The sequence below is a fragment of the Haemaphysalis longicornis genome, unplaced genomic scaffold, assembly GCF_048455015.1.
Source record: "Haemaphysalis longicornis isolate Haplotype H1 unplaced genomic scaffold, Haemaphysalis longicornis Haplotype H1 scaffold_7, whole genome shotgun sequence".
In the NCBI taxonomy this organism is placed as follows: Eukaryota; Metazoa; Arthropoda; class Arachnida; order Ixodida; family Ixodidae; genus Haemaphysalis; species Haemaphysalis longicornis.
This window is the reverse complement of record NW_027526422.1, coordinates 100,231,384-100,248,883: the sequence shown is the minus strand read 5'-3', so window position 1 is coordinate 100,248,883 and position 17,500 is coordinate 100,231,384. Positions and strand designations below refer to the sequence as shown.

The 17,500-nt window shown below is 48.6% G+C and overlaps 8 non-coding genes across 8 annotated transcripts; all 8 read left to right on the top strand.

Moving 5' to 3' along the window:
• The first annotated feature begins 4,550 nt into the window (after positions 1–4,550).
• Trnak-cuu (transfer RNA lysine (anticodon CUU)) lies at positions 4,551–4,623 on the top strand. Its single transcript has one exon. It is a non-coding gene; the product is annotated as a tRNA-Lys (tRNA).
• Positions 4,624–4,691: 68 nt separating this feature from the next.
• On the top strand, positions 4,692–4,764 carry Trnak-cuu (transfer RNA lysine (anticodon CUU)). Its single transcript has one exon. It is a non-coding gene; the product is annotated as a tRNA-Lys (tRNA).
• A 68-nt stretch (positions 4,765–4,832) lies between these two features.
• On the top strand, positions 4,833–4,905 carry Trnak-cuu (transfer RNA lysine (anticodon CUU)). Its single transcript has one exon. It is a non-coding gene; the product is annotated as a tRNA-Lys (tRNA).
• A 68-nt stretch (positions 4,906–4,973) lies between these two features.
• On the top strand, positions 4,974–5,046 carry Trnak-cuu (transfer RNA lysine (anticodon CUU)). Its single transcript has one exon. It is a non-coding gene; the product is annotated as a tRNA-Lys (tRNA).
• A 68-nt stretch (positions 5,047–5,114) lies between these two features.
• Trnak-cuu (transfer RNA lysine (anticodon CUU)) lies at positions 5,115–5,187 on the top strand. Its single transcript has one exon. It is a non-coding gene; the product is annotated as a tRNA-Lys (tRNA).
• A 68-nt stretch (positions 5,188–5,255) lies between these two features.
• On the top strand, positions 5,256–5,328 carry Trnak-cuu (transfer RNA lysine (anticodon CUU)). Its single transcript has one exon. It is a non-coding gene; the product is annotated as a tRNA-Lys (tRNA).
• A 68-nt stretch (positions 5,329–5,396) lies between these two features.
• On the top strand, positions 5,397–5,469 carry Trnak-cuu (transfer RNA lysine (anticodon CUU)). The gene has a single exon. It is a non-coding gene; the product is annotated as a tRNA-Lys (tRNA).
• Positions 5,470–5,537: 68 nt separating this feature from the next.
• Trnak-cuu (transfer RNA lysine (anticodon CUU)) lies at positions 5,538–5,610 on the top strand. The gene has a single exon. It is a non-coding gene; the product is annotated as a tRNA-Lys (tRNA).
• Positions 5,611–17,500: the final 11,890 nt, after the last annotated feature.

Below are 17,500 nucleotides of genomic sequence, written 5' to 3'. Positions count from 1 at the left end.
TTGGCCAATGTAGATTACAAAATTCTTATGAAGATCTTAGCGCAACGATTGCAGAGTGTTATAACAAGTGTAGTAGGGCCGCATAAGACCTGTGGCATAAAGAGGAGGAGTATAGTTACAAATGTTCATGTTGCGCGCAGTGTGCTGGAGTGCTGCGATATGTTTTCTAAAAGGGTCGCTATGCTTCAAATTGATTTCGAGAAAGCGTTTGACCGAGTGTGCCATGAGATTCTTTTTTGTATTTTGGAGCACATAAATTTTGGTGATGTGATAATACAGGGAGTGCGTATGGCGTACTCTCACTGCTGCACGCAACTGATAATCAACAAGAATGTCACGGGAAGTATTCCTGTACTGTCTTCTGTGCGAATAGGATGTCCAGCATCTCCTCTTCTGTTTGCAATTTATTTGGAACCTTTTTGTTTAAGAGTAATTAATGACAGCGGAGTACGTGGTTTTCATTTACACACAAGCGAAGTGAAGTTAATAACATACGCGGATGATGTGGCGGTTTTTTGTTTAAGAGTAATTAATGACAGCGGAGTACGTGGTTTTCATTTACACACAAGCGAAGTGAAGTTAATAACATACGCGGATGATGTGGCGGTTTTTTGTGAAGACGAGGAGAGTGTAAGCGCAGCCATATCGATAACGAAGGAATTTTGTAGTCTTACTAACAGCTGTGTTAATTGGGCCAAGTGCGCTGGTTTTTCTCACGGGGAGTGGGGGTCAACACCATCTGTATTTGAAAACGTGTCTTGGTCGCGTACACCAGCGCGTTATCTCGGAGTTCCGCTGGATCGCTATCAGGATAACGGCGAGTACTGGGAATCCGAGACGGCGAAGCTGCGCGAAAAAACAACGAAGTGGGGTGGTCGCGCATTGTCTGTTTTCGCACGAGCCCCTGTATGCAACCTTTTAAAGCAAAGCTTTTTACCTCTACCCCCCAAGGTTTCTTTCGCGACCGTTGGTGTCACCAGAAAACTCCAGGGAACAAATAAAAGAATTTACTTGCACCGCCGGGAATCGAACCTGGAACTAATAGACTAACAAAGCGAGAGCCCGTTGTCTTACCGATTTAGCTACAAGCTTTTTTTTTTCTTTATTTCCAGACAAACACCGCTGTTACAAACATAATACACAACAAGAAAACAAACCCATTACACTAAGACATAAAATCACTGTTCCACTCTAGGGTACAGTGCTGACTACTAAAATATTTTCATTTTTGTCAGCTCCTCCATTTGTGACAACCAGTCTGGAACACATTGGCGTGCCTTTTGAACTTCAAGAAAAGAGAATATGGCCTCTCGGAAATACTCATTTACTGGCCGCGCATCAATGTCCGAGTGGCGGACTGCCATTCGGCATCTCCATATACTGTGCAGTCCTAGTAACACTACTAGATCTAGAGGGACGCCATCATCATCAGGTTCAACGGACAAATACCGAATACCATGGGCATCGATTGGCAGATCTTTTTTCAGCGTACGTTGCAGCACTGCACGCGAACACGGGAAGACAAATGGCGTACTCACCAAGCACATCTACGGGTTTACCCCCTGCCTTCTCGTTGAATGCCACGTGAAAGCGTCACACGACCACTCACGCCCGTCTAGCGGCCCTGTGCGCACCTTGCTCATGTGCTAAGAGTTACAAAAATTAAAGGAAGCTTACACCAATCCATGGAATCTCACTTTTAGTACGCCAATGTGCTCCAATCACTCCCAGCCCCAGCATTAAGATGCTGGACCTACATCTCGAGGATAACACCAAGAGTGACGTCTACTTGTAGCGCCTAAAAACAGCATTAATCAAATCATACACATGATCAGGCGAGTTGCCACCAAGAAGCGAGGCCTAAAGGCATCCGATATCTTTCGATTAATTGAAGCTTTTGCCCTCTCGAGAGTCACTTACGTCAACCCCCTGTCTTCTTCTCGACGAGGAACACATAGAGATGCATTATATAATGATTATAAATGCGGTTGAGCAGGCCATTGGTCTTCTCATGAGTGCGTCCACACTGAGGCTGCTTAGCACGGGCTCCACAACACGGTGGAAGAGCTGATAGAAGGCCATCTTTCTAACCAGAAGGTCCGACTCAGAACTGCGGTGGGTAACCGCATGCTTCACCAGATTGGCTGGGCAGCCCAGAATGTCACTCCGCTTGACGTACTCCCAGACTCTTGGTGACTAAAACTAAAGATGCTCCCTTTGCTTAGAAATATGAACCCCTCACATGACGTCACCGAAAAGCACGGGCTCAAGCGCTAAACACCACCCTCGGTGGGGCTCATGCAGTTATCTACACAGACTTCTCCAAACATCGAGGGCAGCAACACGCCATCATCGTGACTACCTCCAGAACCAACCTCCTTGCGTGTACCTCGCTTAGGACCCAACAAATGACGGCAGCAGAAGAGGCAGCCATCACCTTGGCTCCCACTCAACCAGGGGTTCGGAGGGTAGTCACCGATTCCCGGCAAGCCTACTGGAATTACCAGTCGGGTTGGGTGTCCTGACCTGCACTGTGCGTGCTAAAAAAACACTCCCCAAACGGTTCCCTTCAGCTCATCTGGACAGCCCCTCACGCTTCAATGGAGGTCAACAAATACGCCCACCCAACAAGCCTGCGCTTTTACCTCCCGTGCTATGGAGCTGCACAAGGACAGTCACCCGCTTGTCACGTCCAGGGAGATAATCCAGCATTATCGCCTTCTGAGACAGACCGTACTTTCACCTTACCCTGACCTTTCCAGAGAACAACAAACTATCCTACGGCTCGTATAATCCGGGCTCCTTCCCACAGCCTACGCGTATTCACTTAATGCACCCGAAACGCTACGACGCTGAATGTAAATTTTGCTCAGAAGTAGGAGCACCCCGCCCCGTAATCGGGGTGTGCGACTTTAGCCCTGAGCACCCTCCTCTCTTTCCGTCAACTACCCATGACAGCAATGGGAGATGCTACTCTCCAGGCCCTCTCTACCTACCCAGCGTCAGCGGGTGGACAGAACACAGGCCGCGCGGACTGCTTATGGGCCCCACAGAAGAAGGAATCACTCCCCAGGGCTGCACTCTGGGCCGTTCAGAAATCTGAACAGAAGTATTTCTTCCTCCCCCTTCTCAGCCGCAAGCCTCGTCGCCTCCGTCCGCGGCGCAGAGGCGGAGAAATCAGATCGTCCAACACCGGGTTGGAGCTTACTTTGATTTTATAAAAAAAAAGTTTCCACTCTTGTGCTACACCAATACAACTCAACCAAACACCGTTCATGCATCATGCATTGAGTTAACTTTACCGAGAATATCTCTTTGAAGTAATAAATGGTGTGGTTAAGTGCATTTCACTTCTGTCTGGTTTTACTATTTGTAGAGCGATGTGAGTGATTTTAAGTGACGTCGCATGAGTAATCGTTATGGGTGCCGTTTACAGCTTTGCTTTCCAACCACATTCACGGGGTGGATTGGCGCGATTTTTTTCTTTTGGCAAAGCTGTGGTATGTGATGCAGGTGCTTCATTGTTCACGAGTCCACGTGCAGCGAATGCACAGAGTATTCGCAGTCTTTATCTGGTCAGCGGTGTGGGAGCGTTCCAGTCGGAGTAAACTTTTCCGCCGAGTAAGGCATGGGGGTGTTGGCCTGTGTCATGTATTTGTTCGCCAGCTTGTGAACCGGTTTATGTTTCTGCGTGATACACGTGATCCATTTCTTCGCACTTTAATGCAGATTACATTAGTAGATGCCTTGCCTATGTATATTGTTTCTTCTGTAAGTGATAGATGTGGTGCCGTGAAAGGCTACATGAAGGAAGTTGTTGAGTCCTTCCGTTTTCTTACTGTGAGATTTTCGGTAGAATATTTAGCCACGGTTTCGAGAAAAACCCTTACAAATAATTTGAGGGAGATGCTGTTCCCCGTACCACGTTATCGTGAAATGTTTAGTTCTGGTCCTGGGCAGGATGTGTTATCCCGTGTGAAAAAAATGGCAGTCCCAGCATCCGTGAAAACTTCCTTTTTCAAGTTACATACAGGAACGCTGCCAGTTAAAACATGGATGGAGGAGAAGGGGCTGTTTATTGGTTGGTCAAACATCTGTACGCTGTGTGCGAAAGCCGAAACAGTGGAACATGTTTTCGTGGAGTGCTGGGACGCCGTATTTTTTTGGGACGTTTTACAGAGAACGTTAAAGAAAGACCTGCCCATTTCAGCGCATGGCATTCGGTTCCTTCCGGTTGAGCGTGAAGATGAAATCCCGTATGATTTGATCATGGCGCTAGGTTTGCATGCCATTTGGAGGTCCAGAATGGCTTTGTGACATGGGGTCCCCAATGCGCGCACTGTAAGCAAGTATTTTGCTCAAAATGTCAGGTTGTTGTATGAAGTGTACAAGTTACAGGACCCCGAACTTGAATGGCTGCCTGTTTTGGAAGAGCTATGTACTTTTGATGTTTATTTTAAGTCCTTCTGTCAGCCAAAGTTTGGCAGGCGGTTTTTAATTTATCTATGACTTGTATTACGTGTGTGAAAAAGGTAATAATAATAAAAAAAGCCCGGCTAGCTCAGTCGGTAGAGCATGAGGCTCTTAATCTCAGGGTCGTGGGTTCGAGCCCCACGTTGGGCGCTACTGTTTTATTCTTCAGTTTTACAACTGCCAGCACCAGAAGGCCACGTGTAGCCTCTCATCCCGTCGCCCGGCTAGCTCAGTCGGTAGAGCATGAGACTCTTAATCTCAGGGTCGTGGGTTCGAACCCAACGTTGGGCGCTCCTGTTTTATTCTTCAGTTTTACAACTGCCAGTACCACAAGGCCACGTGCAGCCCCTCGTCCCGTCACCCGGCTAGCTCAGTCGGTAGAGCATGAGACTCTTAATCTCAGGGTCGTGGGTTCGAGCCCCACGTTGGGCGCTACTGTTTTATTCTTCAGTTTTACAACTGGCAGCACCAGAAGGCCACGTGTAGCCTCTCATCCCGTCGCCCGGCTAGCTCAGTCGGTAGAGCATGAGACTCTTAATCTCAGGGTCGTGGGTTCGAGCCCCACGTTGGGCACTACTGTTTTATTCTTCAGTTTTACAACTGCCAGCACCAGAAGGCCACGTGTAGCCTCTAATCCCGTCGCCCGGCTAGCTCAGTCGGTAGAGCATGAGACTCTTAATCTCAGGGTCGTGGGTTCGAGCCCCACGTTGGGCGCTACTGTTTTATTCTTCAGTTTTACAACTGCCAGCACCAGAAGGCCACGTGTAGCCTCTCGTCCCGTCGCCCGGCTAGCTCAGTCGGTAGAGCATGAGACTCTTAATCTCAGGGTCGTGGGTTCGAGCCCCACGTTGGGCGCTCCTGTTTTATTCTTCAGTTTTACAACTGCCAGTACCAGAAGGCCACGTGCGGCCCCTCCTCCCGTCGCCCGGCTAGCTCAGTCGGTAGAGCATGAGACTCTTAATCTCAGGGTCGTGGGTTCGAGCCCCACGTTGGGCCCTACTGTTTTATTCTTCAGTTTTACAACTGCCAGCACCAGAAGGCCACGTGTAGCCTCTCATCCCGTCGCCCGGCTAGCTCAGTCGGTAGAGCATGAGACTCTTAATCTCAGGGTCGTGGGTTCGAGCCCCACGTTGGGCGCTTCTGTTTTTCTCTTCAGCTTTACAACTGCCAGTACTAGAAGGCCCCGTGCAGCCCCTCGTCCCATCGCCCGGCTAGCTCAGTCATTCCACTTCCGGCCACCGCAGTGAGCGGACGTGCGATCATGTGCTCCCTGAGAGTGGATATTGCAGCCCGTCAGGGCTGCGGTAACAGGAATGCTGCCATTGAAGACCAGGAAGACAAGTCTCGCTGCCAAGTCTACCATCATGACGTTCGGTGAATAACACTGTTTGTTTGCACGCTGACCTTAGGGCTCGACCATAACGAGTGGAAGATAAGATGAATCACGTTTGGGCGATAACGTTTAACAGCGCAGACGCAACAAAGAAGATAATTCAGGCCACTGACGTGAGTGTGAAAGGGCACCGCTGCGTTGTTATCGACCCGAGGAACCAGGACATTCGGCTTAAACTTCACTGGTTGTTGTATAACGCGCCGGACGACGACTTGCGCGCTGCCCTTGCCGCCTACGGCAAGGTCGTCAGCGTGACGAGGGAGTGCTGGCGGGTTCACGGCGTCGTCGACAAAGGATCTACGACTCGCTGGGTGACGCTCTAGCTCAAACCAGGGGTCCAGGTTGACGACCTAACGACCAGGTTGACGACCTGACGACCTACCAGGTTGACGACCTAACGCTCTGCTTGTAGTGCCCGGACGGGCACCCATGTGCCTGCGGTGTCACTGCTCTGGACACGTGAGGCGTGAGTGCCGTGTACCTCGCTGCAGCATTTGTCGTCGTTTCGGCCACGACGAGACCAGCTGCGTGAAGACGTACGCGAAGGTGGCAGGGCCGTGGACGAAAGAGGGTGACTCGGAGCTCGTCATGGACGAGGCGGAGGCGGAAGCCGCTGCGGGAGGTGGGGCGGGAACACCAGCCCCCAAACCACCGCTTTCCCAGGACAACCCCGTAACGTCAGTCTGCAACGAAGGTACCACCCGTGCAAGAGGCTCCTGTTGAGGGCGCCGCGGAAGCTGAAGAAATTGAAGACAACCGGATGCAAGAAGAAGAGGGGACGGCCAAAAGGAACGAGCCCGGCGAGACAGACGACGATGAAAAGGACGCGTCAGGAGCAGCGGCTAAGAGACAGCGCAAGGAGAACCGCAGTCACGACGACAAGCCTTTAGCCGTCGGGGCTGCGGTAACGGCAAGGGAGCCGCCCGTCAGACGATCGTCCTTCAAACCCAAACCCAACGTGACAACAGACCGAAAGGCGGCGGCAACGCCCCCTTCGTAGAGGCAGCATTGACGTGTGTTGTGTGCTTAGACGCTGGACCGAACCTTGAACCTTCTCGACGGCGTAGGTGTTGTTGGTGAAGCGCCTGAACACGACCTCCAACGGTAAGGTGAGCTCCCCCATGTTGCAGATATATGGAGCAGGGCAAGGTGGAAGATTTCCGCCACCAACAACAAGACAAAGTTTGGGGCAACAAGACAAGGGTAGCAAGCGTCTGCGCGACAACGACGGCAACGAGGACGGCAACGGAACGCCTGGACTGGGAGAGCCGCTTGCAAAGGCGGCCACTCAGCGAAGGTCGACGGCATAGCTCAAGTCCAGCGTTGAGACAGCGCCACAAAGGAACAGGTTAGCTGACTTGAGTGTCCTAGAAGTTTTTGTGTTAAGTGGCGGGATGGCAGAGCAAGGTGTATTTGGGGCACCTGATAAAGCATGAACGCTGTACCAAACTACCGCCCGGGAGCTACTGCACCGCATTTAGGAAAACGCAATGCAGCGCGCCCTCGTGCACCCCTGCAAAAGTACTTGGTAATGACGAAAAGAACAATGTGAGCGCTGTTGGACATGTAATGCCATGCCTTCGGAGTAGTACCCAATTATAAAATGGTACGACTTGAACTGCCACTTCATGTAGGCACCTTGAATGTACGAGGCTTCGGCAGTCAGTGAGAGCAGTACCAGCTACATGACCTGATAAATGAAAAGGAACTAGATATTTTGGCTGTGCAAGGGACCAAAATTGGGCCTCAGGAAGGTACTGATGGCATGGTGTGTCCCTTCGCTAATCTTTTGAGTGTGTGTGTTAGTCACTCGGTGCTTCATCGGCAGGGTGCGGTATTTTTGTGAAAAACGCCATAGTCATTGAAATTCAAAGTGACATGTACATTCACAATGGCAGGCTAGTTCTTTGTGATTTTCCTTTTCAGGTGCAAATTTAGAGTAATATGCATTTACGCCCCTAATGTGAACGACAGGAATCAGTTTTTAACACGAAAGTGTTTTATGCCGCGGTCCACGAGGATTTCACTTACGTCATATCTGTCACGAACATGACATCACCATTAGAACTTCGATTGACGCGTATGGGCTGGGGTTTCAAGCACAAACTCTTTCGCCGCAACGGCAGCTATGAAACGGGCTCCCGACTGCGCTATAAACAGACACGTCTGTAGGACGACGAACGCGCCATATATCCTTTCCTTCAGATGGTGCTGTCGTCTAGAGGATGCGAAGCGAAGTAGTGCACGATGACGCTAATAAGCGCCTACAGTTGGCACCTCGATGCCAGCGCCTACGTGTACGGGGGACTCGCAGCGTAATCAGTGGAGAAGCCTGTAAGGCAGCGACCACGGAGTAAGACCGATGCCAACTTGCGAATGTCGCGCTAGTGGCATGGTCCGCTGCAGCGTAAGAAGCAGCGGATCGTGTATTCACCAAACGATTCGCTGACAACCCGTTCGGTTTCGTTCGTACGGACAGTTCTCCAGTGCCTGTGGTTTCAGTCGGATTTACGCAATTCTCCGGCGCGAGCAATCAAGTGTCTAACGTTGATGCGCATAACGGTGTCATACGACGAAATATAAATAGCAATGTGCAAGTTCATATCGATGCACAATAAACATTCAACTGCTCCTTTGAAGGCCCATTTCAGTTTCGTGTTTTACCGGTTCCTATGGAAGTGGGATCAATCACAGTTTTTAACACGAACGTGTTTTATTCCCGGATTCACGCAGAATTCTCTTACGCCATTTCCGTCACGGAAGTGACGCCAGTACAGCGAAGAAAGCGGCCTGTAAAGGGTGCACCCCTGCACACAGGGTCTTCTTGCTGGGAAGCAACCTTTAGTAGACAATCATAGTAATCATAGACAATTATGTCTGGGAAGGTTGCAACAGGACCACAGGAATGAAGAAAGGGGGAGGTGTTGGCATGCTCATTAACCAAGGGACCGACTGGCAGAGAGTGCATGAAAGTTGTAAAGAGCATCTGTGGGTTAGAGGCACCATAGAGGGGAAAAATACATGGTTAGGAGTAGTGTATCTGTGGACCGGAAGTAGTGCTAGGGAGGAAAATGAGGAAATGGTAAACTGTTTGAGAAGAGATATAAACGAGTTCAAAGATTCGGGCGAAATAATCATAGTTGGAGATATGAATGCTCATATAGAAGCTTTGGATGGATACACAGACCACAACGGTTCTCTAGTGATAGATCTATGCCAGGAAAAATTCCCCGCATTTCCCCGAGGGGAAGAATGTGAAAGTGCGAATGCACGAGTTGAATTTGCGCGTTTCGGTAATGTTCGCGAAAGAGAGATCACACACACACACACAACTACAAAGAAAGAAAGATGCATTTATTCACAGACACCTATTTGTGTTGTCGTTGTACTTAATTGCTAGAGCGGATCTCAGCTTTGAAATTTCGTGTCAGTACTCCTTTAAGCAGGTGCATTAGCCCTTCTCACGCCCGATTCTTGGCCAATCCCCCACGTGGGTATGTGCCATGTCAGCGGCCAGGCAGCGCGCGCCCATCTCCCCCCGTTGCCAAGGAAGACGAGGAGATTCCTGGCCAATCCCCCACGTGGGTATGTGCTATGTCAGCGGCCAGGCTGCGCGCGCCCATCTCCACGTGCGCGGACATCGCCGGTGGACGCAGGTTCAGGGTCGCTTAAGAAGTGCATTGCACTTAAAACCGGCTTGTAATAGTAAACACGGAAAGCAAGTGTGACGGACAAATAACGTGGGAAAGCGGTAACAGACAGTTCAGCATAGACTACAGTTTAGTATCCGAGACAGTATACGGAAGGCTGCGGGAAATGAGGATAGATGAAAATGGAACAGACAGCTTAGGAAGTGACCACAAGCGGTTTAGCTTGCACTTTGGAGGCGCAACCCGGACAAATGCAGAAATAGTTACAATAGGAGGAAATAATTTAAATAATGAGCAGTTAAAGATCATCGCTGATAGATTGGAAGATGAAATCAATAAATACCTAGGCAAAAATTGGGATTACGACGAAATGATTGTGTTCATAAAGAGTAAGATGAATGAAGTAAAGGAACGAAACCGATGGAAAGGGAAGAGAAAGCCGAGAAGCTGGTGGAATAAGGAAATAAAAGAGGCTATTGACCAGCGAAGAAAGGCTTCGAGAGAACATAGAGAAGCAAAAAGAACTGGTATGGAACCGGAGGTAGTGAAGGAGAAGTGGGATGTCTACCGTGGGAAAAAAACTAGAAGCGCAGAAAATGCTGCAAGCAAAGATCAAGCAGAAAAGCGAACAATGGATGACAGAAATACGGAAGAAGGACAAAAGGGCATCCAAGAAGTTTTGGAACCATGTAAAATCACTAAGCTCAAAAAACGATACCCAGCAAAAATTCCTGATTGATGAGGAGGGGGAACATTTAGAAGGAGAGCACGCGTTGGCGCATATTCATCGAGTGATTAGTGAGAAGTTTAGGACAATAGTGGTAGGGAAACCTGCACCGATAACATCAGCGCCACAAAAGACTGCGGAAAGGGAAATAAGTTTGAGCAACCTTGATTAAAAAAAAAGCAGAGCAAAAGGTTTCCCCTCAGACAGCAGTGGGCCCGGACGGAATACCAATGCAACTGATAAACCTACTTGGACCTAAAAGTAAGGAATCGTTTATGAGGGCGATAGAAAGGCGATAAGGCGATAGAAACCAAGGCGATAAGGCGATAGATAAGGCGATAGAAACCAAACAAATACCAGAGGACTGGTTAGAAAGTAGGATGAATTTAATATATAAGGGCAGAGGAGACAAAGCCAGCATTGATTCATACAGACCACTCACAGTAACGTCAGTGGTGTATAGATTCGTAATGCAGGCGATAAAATCAGAAATTCAAGCATGGATGGAAGAAAATGAAATACTTGGGGAACTGCAGAATGGATTTAGACAAGACAGGCGACTGGATGACAATCTGTTCGTGATAACGCAATGCATTGAAATTGCGAAAGCACAGAATAGACCACTATGGATTACGTTCTTGGACATTAAAGGGGCATAAGACAAGCTAAACAGAGAACGGCTGTGGAGGATGCTGAAACTCCAGGGATTAGATGACGAGTTAGTACAATTCCTTATAGCAATCTATAAAGACAATAGAGTGCACCTTACTTGGGAAGGACAGAAATGCGCCCAGCAGGTCAACATCCATCGGGGAATGAAACAGGGATGCCCTTTGAGCCCAATACTGTTCATGCTTTACATGGCAGGATTAGAAAAGAAAATGGAAGAAAGTCAAGTAGGGCTTAGCCTAACCCATATGCTGCAAGGCGAAGTGGTACAACAGCATATTCCGGGAATGTTATACGCAGACGACATTGTTCTTTTAGCTGATAACCAAACCGATATGCAGCGGCTAATAAATATTTGCGGCCAGGAAGCCACTGACCTCGGGTTAAATTTCAGTGCAGAAAAATCAGGAATAATGGTTTTCAATGCCGCTACCACCGACGTAGTGTCTATCCAGGAAGGCGAATTACCTAGAGCGAAGGAATATAAATATTTGGGAGTGTGGATAAACGAAGGGGATAACTACTTAAGTACCCACGAGGAGCAACTTAAGGTTAAGGGAAAGCGAAACGCAGCTATAATGAAGCATAGAGCTCTGTGGGGGTATAACAAATATGAAGTAGTAAGAGGAATGTGGAAAGGAGTAATGGTTCCGGTTCTCACGTTTGCGAATGCTGTACTCTGCTTAAAATCAGACGTTCTATCAGGTCTTGAAGTAAACCAGAGAACGGTAGGACGTTTGGCCTTAGGCGCGCATGGAAAAACAACTAAAGAAGCAGTTCAGGGAGATATAGGCTGGGCGTCGTTTGAAGTTAGAGAAGCTCAGAGTAAAATATGCTTTGAGATGAGGTTGAGGGCAATGGATCAACGAAGGTGGGCAGCTAAGGTTTTTAGGTACCTATACTTGAAAAGCGTGGACACGCAGGGGTTAAGAAAGGCTAGAAGGCTAACGATGAAACACGGAAAGAACAGTGGGGAATACAAAACAGCCAAGTTAACCAAAAAAGAGGCAAGGCAGATTGAAACGAATAAATGGAGGGAAAAAATGGAGGCTAAAACGTCGTTAGAGATGTACAGGGCTGAGAAGATGAACATCAGAAAGGAAAATTTCTACGATGATTCCCAGGGCAGTGCTTTGCTTTTTGAGGCTAGGGCAGGTTGCCTGCGAACTAAGAGTTTTGTGGGGAAGTATTCACAAAATGATGGGGTATGCGTGGTCTGCGGAAAAGAAACAGAAACTATGCGGCACATAGTGTTAGAATGTGAGGGTATCCATTCAAATCTACATGAAGGGAATATTGGGCTTCCAGAATCCAGAAGCCCTAGGATTTAAGGGTATCAGAGAGAAAGTTAACTTCAAGGCTGTCGAGGGGACGAAAAGAAGATTAGAATGCTGGTGGACGAAAAGCAGAGAGGGGAATATTGCCTAGGACAGTTACCACCTGTAGCAGGGAAAAGAAAGTATTTCGGGCCTAATAAGCGTTAGTGCCTGCCCTAAGCAGCGCTAGTATTAAACCAAGAGTGTAAAACATGGTTATATTAGTCCTTTTTGGTAAGATGACATGTCATCACCCCGCTTCAAAGGGGAAACCAATAGGAATCATCATCATCATCATCGGTACCTTATGCTTAGGGTTGTTCGTTTTCGGGTTTTATATTTTAACAAGATAGTGTTTTATGCGGGGCACACCAAGATTTCACTGGCGTCATATCCGTTACAGAATTGACACCAGTACACCTTTGCCGAAGCGACCCGCCAGCAGGACGTCGCCCGGCAAGCCCACCCACAAGACAGCCGCCGACCCGCAAATAATGCTCAGCTGCAGATTTCGCTGTACATATCAGTTTCGTGTTTTACCGGTTCCAATGACAGAGGAATAAACCAGTTTTTTCAAGAGCATTTTAAGTGCAATGCACTTTATAAGCGACCCCAAACCTTCCACCGCCGGCGGCGCCGTCCGTCCGCAGTCCTCCTATCCCCTAGCAACGGCGTGGAGCGGAGAGGAGCGTCGGTAGCAACGGCGCAGTGACGTCACTCACCACGTGACGACACGCCCCTCACCGCTCCTCGCGGCGCGACGGCGTGGGCCGCGCGCGTCCCTCTCCCTTCCCCGCGCCGTGACGTCACATACTCCACCTCCTCTCCCCGGCAGCTGCCGTGCGCCGCTGTGTGTCACTCTCCCTCCCCGCGCCATGACGTCACGCACCCGCACCTCCTCTCCCCTCGCTCGGCTGCAGCTGCCGTGCGCCGCTGTCCCTCTCCCCTTGCGCTCGCCTCCTCTCTCAGCCACCTGGCTCGGCGCGCTGGGCGCGGCGTACCCCCCTATATATGCAGCGATAAACTGCCAGACCTCCGTGGGTCGGCTCGCGCGCGCTCACGGGCGAATGCCAACGGATTTTAACTTTACTACCCCTCATAACATCACCCCGTGCATTCGCACTTAACCATGTTCACCCTCGGGGAAATGCTTGGGAGTTTTCTAACCACGTAAAGCTTGATAATATTATCATGTTTTTGGTGATTTTATTTGCGTGTGCGCACGGGAAGACAGCAGAGGATCGGGGACTTTGAACGAAGAGAGACCCTTACTCATATGCTAAATGAGTTTGACGTGTCAGATGTGGCCCAGTGCTCGGGTAACACGAGTACGGTGTGCTACACGAACTTTCAGGGGAGCAGACATGCACGCCTAGATCGGATATACGTCTCTCCAGAGCTTTTGTCGGCGTGCAATAATTATGCAGTCGACCAGGTATCATTTAGTGATCATTGTCTTGTCTCGTTTTTTCAAGAGGGGAAGCGGAAGGGGCGCAACAAATTTAATTGGGAGTTGAGGAGATTAAAATCGAGGTTATCAAAGGACAACCCTTTCAATAAAGCAGTGGAGGAGATTTTTGTTAAGCGCAGAAATGAAACCGAAATTCGGTGGGGAGCAAAGTGGGAGCTTTTTAAGCAAGAAATAAAATGAAGGTCATTGAAAGAGTAGTCTGCATTAAAAGAACAGAAAAGGAGGAAGAGGACACTCTTCGTCGCAATATCACTCGTATGTTGAAGCTAGAGTTCCAAACGCCAGGATTGTTCGGCGACGATATCTCAACCCTCAAAAGCAGGCTTGAGGCGATTGATAAGGAACGTTCCAGGGGGGCAACAATTATAGCCCGTGCAGAAAGGCTGCTGGCAGGGGAGGCGCCCACAAAGCGCGCTTTAGAAGATGAGATGCGTTATGTGAAGGCGAACAAAATAGAACAAATAACCTGTCAGGGTGTTGCTACGCGCGAGGACGAACAGTTGAAACGAGAGTTCGCGCGGTTTTACACAGGACTGTTCAGCCCGGCATGTCCAAAAGTAGATGGTTTTGAGGGAGAGTTTCTTTCACTGTTGCCGGTGTTAGATGACGAGACTAGACTAAATTTGGAACAACCCATTAGTTTAAAAGAAGTGGAAACAGCAATGGAGGAATTAAAACGAGGGAAAGGGTCGGGTCCAGATGGTCTGGGTTCGGGCTTGTATAGAATGTAGAAAAATATGGTTGCACCTTTTTGTTCCTTGTATTCGAGGAAGCTTTCAAAAATGGTGCGCTGCCAAAAACTTTCACCCGCACGCACACCATTCTTATTCCAAAGTCTGAGGATCCTTTGAAAAGGCCGTCTGTAACAGGACATAGAACCATTACTTTGGCCAACACAGACTACAAAATATTAATGAAGATTATTGCCAAAAGACTTCAGAGTGTGATTAGTATGATTGTCGGGCCACATCAGACATGTGGCATTAAAGGTCGCAGTATTGTAACAAACATTCACGTAGCGCAAAGTCTCCTGCAGTGCTGTGACATGTTTTTTCGTAAAGTAGCCATGCTACAGTAGATTTTGAGAAAGCCTTTCATCGCGTCTGTCATGGGATCCTTTTTTCAGTTTTGAAGCATATAAACCTTGGAGACGTTATTTTAAAGGGCATTAAGATGGCGTATCATGATTGTTTCACGCAGCTGGTAATTAACAAAAGTGTTACCGAGTACATTCCAGTGTTGTCATCAGTGAGGCAAGGGTGCCCTGCTTCCTCATTGTTATTTTGTATTTTTCTAGAACCCTTTTGTTTAAAGATTATCAATGATAGTTATGTACGAGGTTTTGTGTTGCATGCAAGCGAAGTCAAGCTTCTAACGTATGCTGATGATGTGGCCATTATCTGCACAGACGAACAAAGTGTGAGTAGAGCTGTCATGATAACCAAACAATTTTGTGGCGTCACCCAAAGCTCAGTCAATTGGCAGAAGTGTGCCGGTTTTTGGCACGGAAACTGGGAATCAACACCGACTGTATTTGAACGCGTAAACTGGACCACCACGCCTGGGCGATACCTGGGGGTACCGATGGAGAGTTATTTGGACAGCAATCATTACTGGCAAGACGAAACCCAAAGGCTGCGCGACAAAACCGCAAAGTCGGGGGGCGGGGGGGGGGGGGGGGGGCTGGGGGGTGCACTGTATACAACTTGTTTTTCTGGCGGAAGTGTGGTTCGTGATGCAAGATGTTCACTGTTGCCGTTTTAATGTGAATAAGTTGCCTGGTATTTTTTTGTTAATTGCACAGCCTATTCAGAGAGCAACCGATCGCATCGGCCCCTAGTCCTAGTCCTCTAGTCATGTAGCCTGGTGTTCTGGGACCTCCTTCGGTATAATTGGTTATGTAAATATGTTTTCGGTAATTTAATTTCTCCTTCTTCTTCTTTTTCTTCTTCTTCTAGTTGCGTTCACCTTTGTGGGTGGGCGTTTAGTGCAATTTTCCCGGAATAAAAAAATTCTCTGACTTTCTGCGGAATTTTTTTCCATCATTTTTCACAGCGTCCAACACCAGGAGGCCCTGTGCAGCTCTTGTTTCCGTAACCCGGCTAGCTCAGTCGGCACGCTTTTGGGATACGTTCTCCCTGTAGAAGATACACGAGGCTTGACATTCGACATGTTTATGTTGGTCAGCATGTGGCGCGCAAAGACGGCGAATTCGGACGCGAATCCGGACACCGTCTTAGGGCGGTTATGAACCAAGCAAGCGAAGAGCTCTTTGCTTTACCCCTCGCATCAGAAACCGTAGTTTTTTTCTTTATCTGTCATTTATGAGTCCACACGGAAAAAAAGTCGCTTCATTCCCTCAACAAACAGGAGCTCGCTTTCGTTGGGATGCTGCGTGCCGGTCTGCAGCAACTGCTCGGCCCGTTCCTTAGGAACTAGAGCCGTGAAAGTTTTCGAAAACTCAGCCTTGAATAACTCCCAAGCGGTGAGGGTGCGCTTGTGGTTCTCGAACCAAATGCGATCCGAATCTTCAAGATAGAAGTGCACTTTGCTCAATGTTTTGTCATCGTCCCATCAGTTAAATGTCCGGATCCGCTCGAAATGCTTTAGCCATTCATCAGCATTGCCTAATGGTAACCCTTAAAATGATGGGGGTTTCCGTGGCTGCTGCATGGAGACCGATGATGACGAAGTGCTGGTCATCGTCGCGGCCTCTACTTTAACGGGATGATGTTGAAGAAGGCCGTACTCCGGACGAAGACATTGAAGTCAACGGCTGGCGCGGCTCGGACTTGCTTGGCGACTTGCCGGGGGCTTAGGGTGCATGTACCCCGCGCCACTACCAGGTGTCACATAGCCAAGGACGACGCAGGTTTTCTTGAAGGAACGAACTTGTGCTCCGCAAAATCTCAGAGAAAATGAAAGCGGCGTAGAAGAGGTCAACGAAGTGACGTGCGCAGACTGGGGTCGGCGAATCGAATACCACAGCGGCTGCCCTGCGAGTATTTATTTTTCGGCGCGACTGTTTCTCGAATCGTCGAATTACAAAGCGAGCACTGGAGATCAAAGAAGATTATTTTGGGCTAGGGACTTCAGGGCCAAACAATCTCCGCATCAATATAAAACAGACCGTGCTGCATTCAAAAGAAAAAAAAGGATATTCACTTTGCTTGAAACACTGATAACACAGCCTAGGGCCGCCGGATGGTGAAAAGAAAACAAAAGTATACAAACACACTGCGCGGTTCGTGGCAATATGTAATAACTTTGACAGCGCTTCATTAAGCCCGGTCACAAATTTTCGCTGGTTTCTGACATTTTGTTTAGCTGGGTTGGACTCATTTCGAATAAAAGCTCCTCATATTATTGTTGTTCAGCCACAGGAAACTTTTCAGCCTGTCCATGAGCCATGCCAAGTACGAGTGGAACGTGCCTACTAGATATATGAAGGCACGATCGCCGAAACGTGGGTGGCGCCATTGCCGCCTTTGACGTTCCTCGCCTACTTGGCTGAGCTAGCCATATGGCTTCTTTCTTGTCTCGAAGCCAAATCAACCTTAAAGTAACATTTTTTCTTGTTCATCGTGCATGAAGCTCTTACATCATCACTGACAAATTAATCCTTTCGGAGGTTCAATTTTATAATAACAAAAGAAATTTGATGAATCTTCTATAGTAATATTGTTGCCTTTTGCAGCCAGAGCCAACTTCTCAGTCTGTTCATGAGCCATGCCAAGGACAAGTGGAAGTTACCTGTCCGCTACATGACGGACCATTCGCCGAAGCGCTACTCCCCAGACA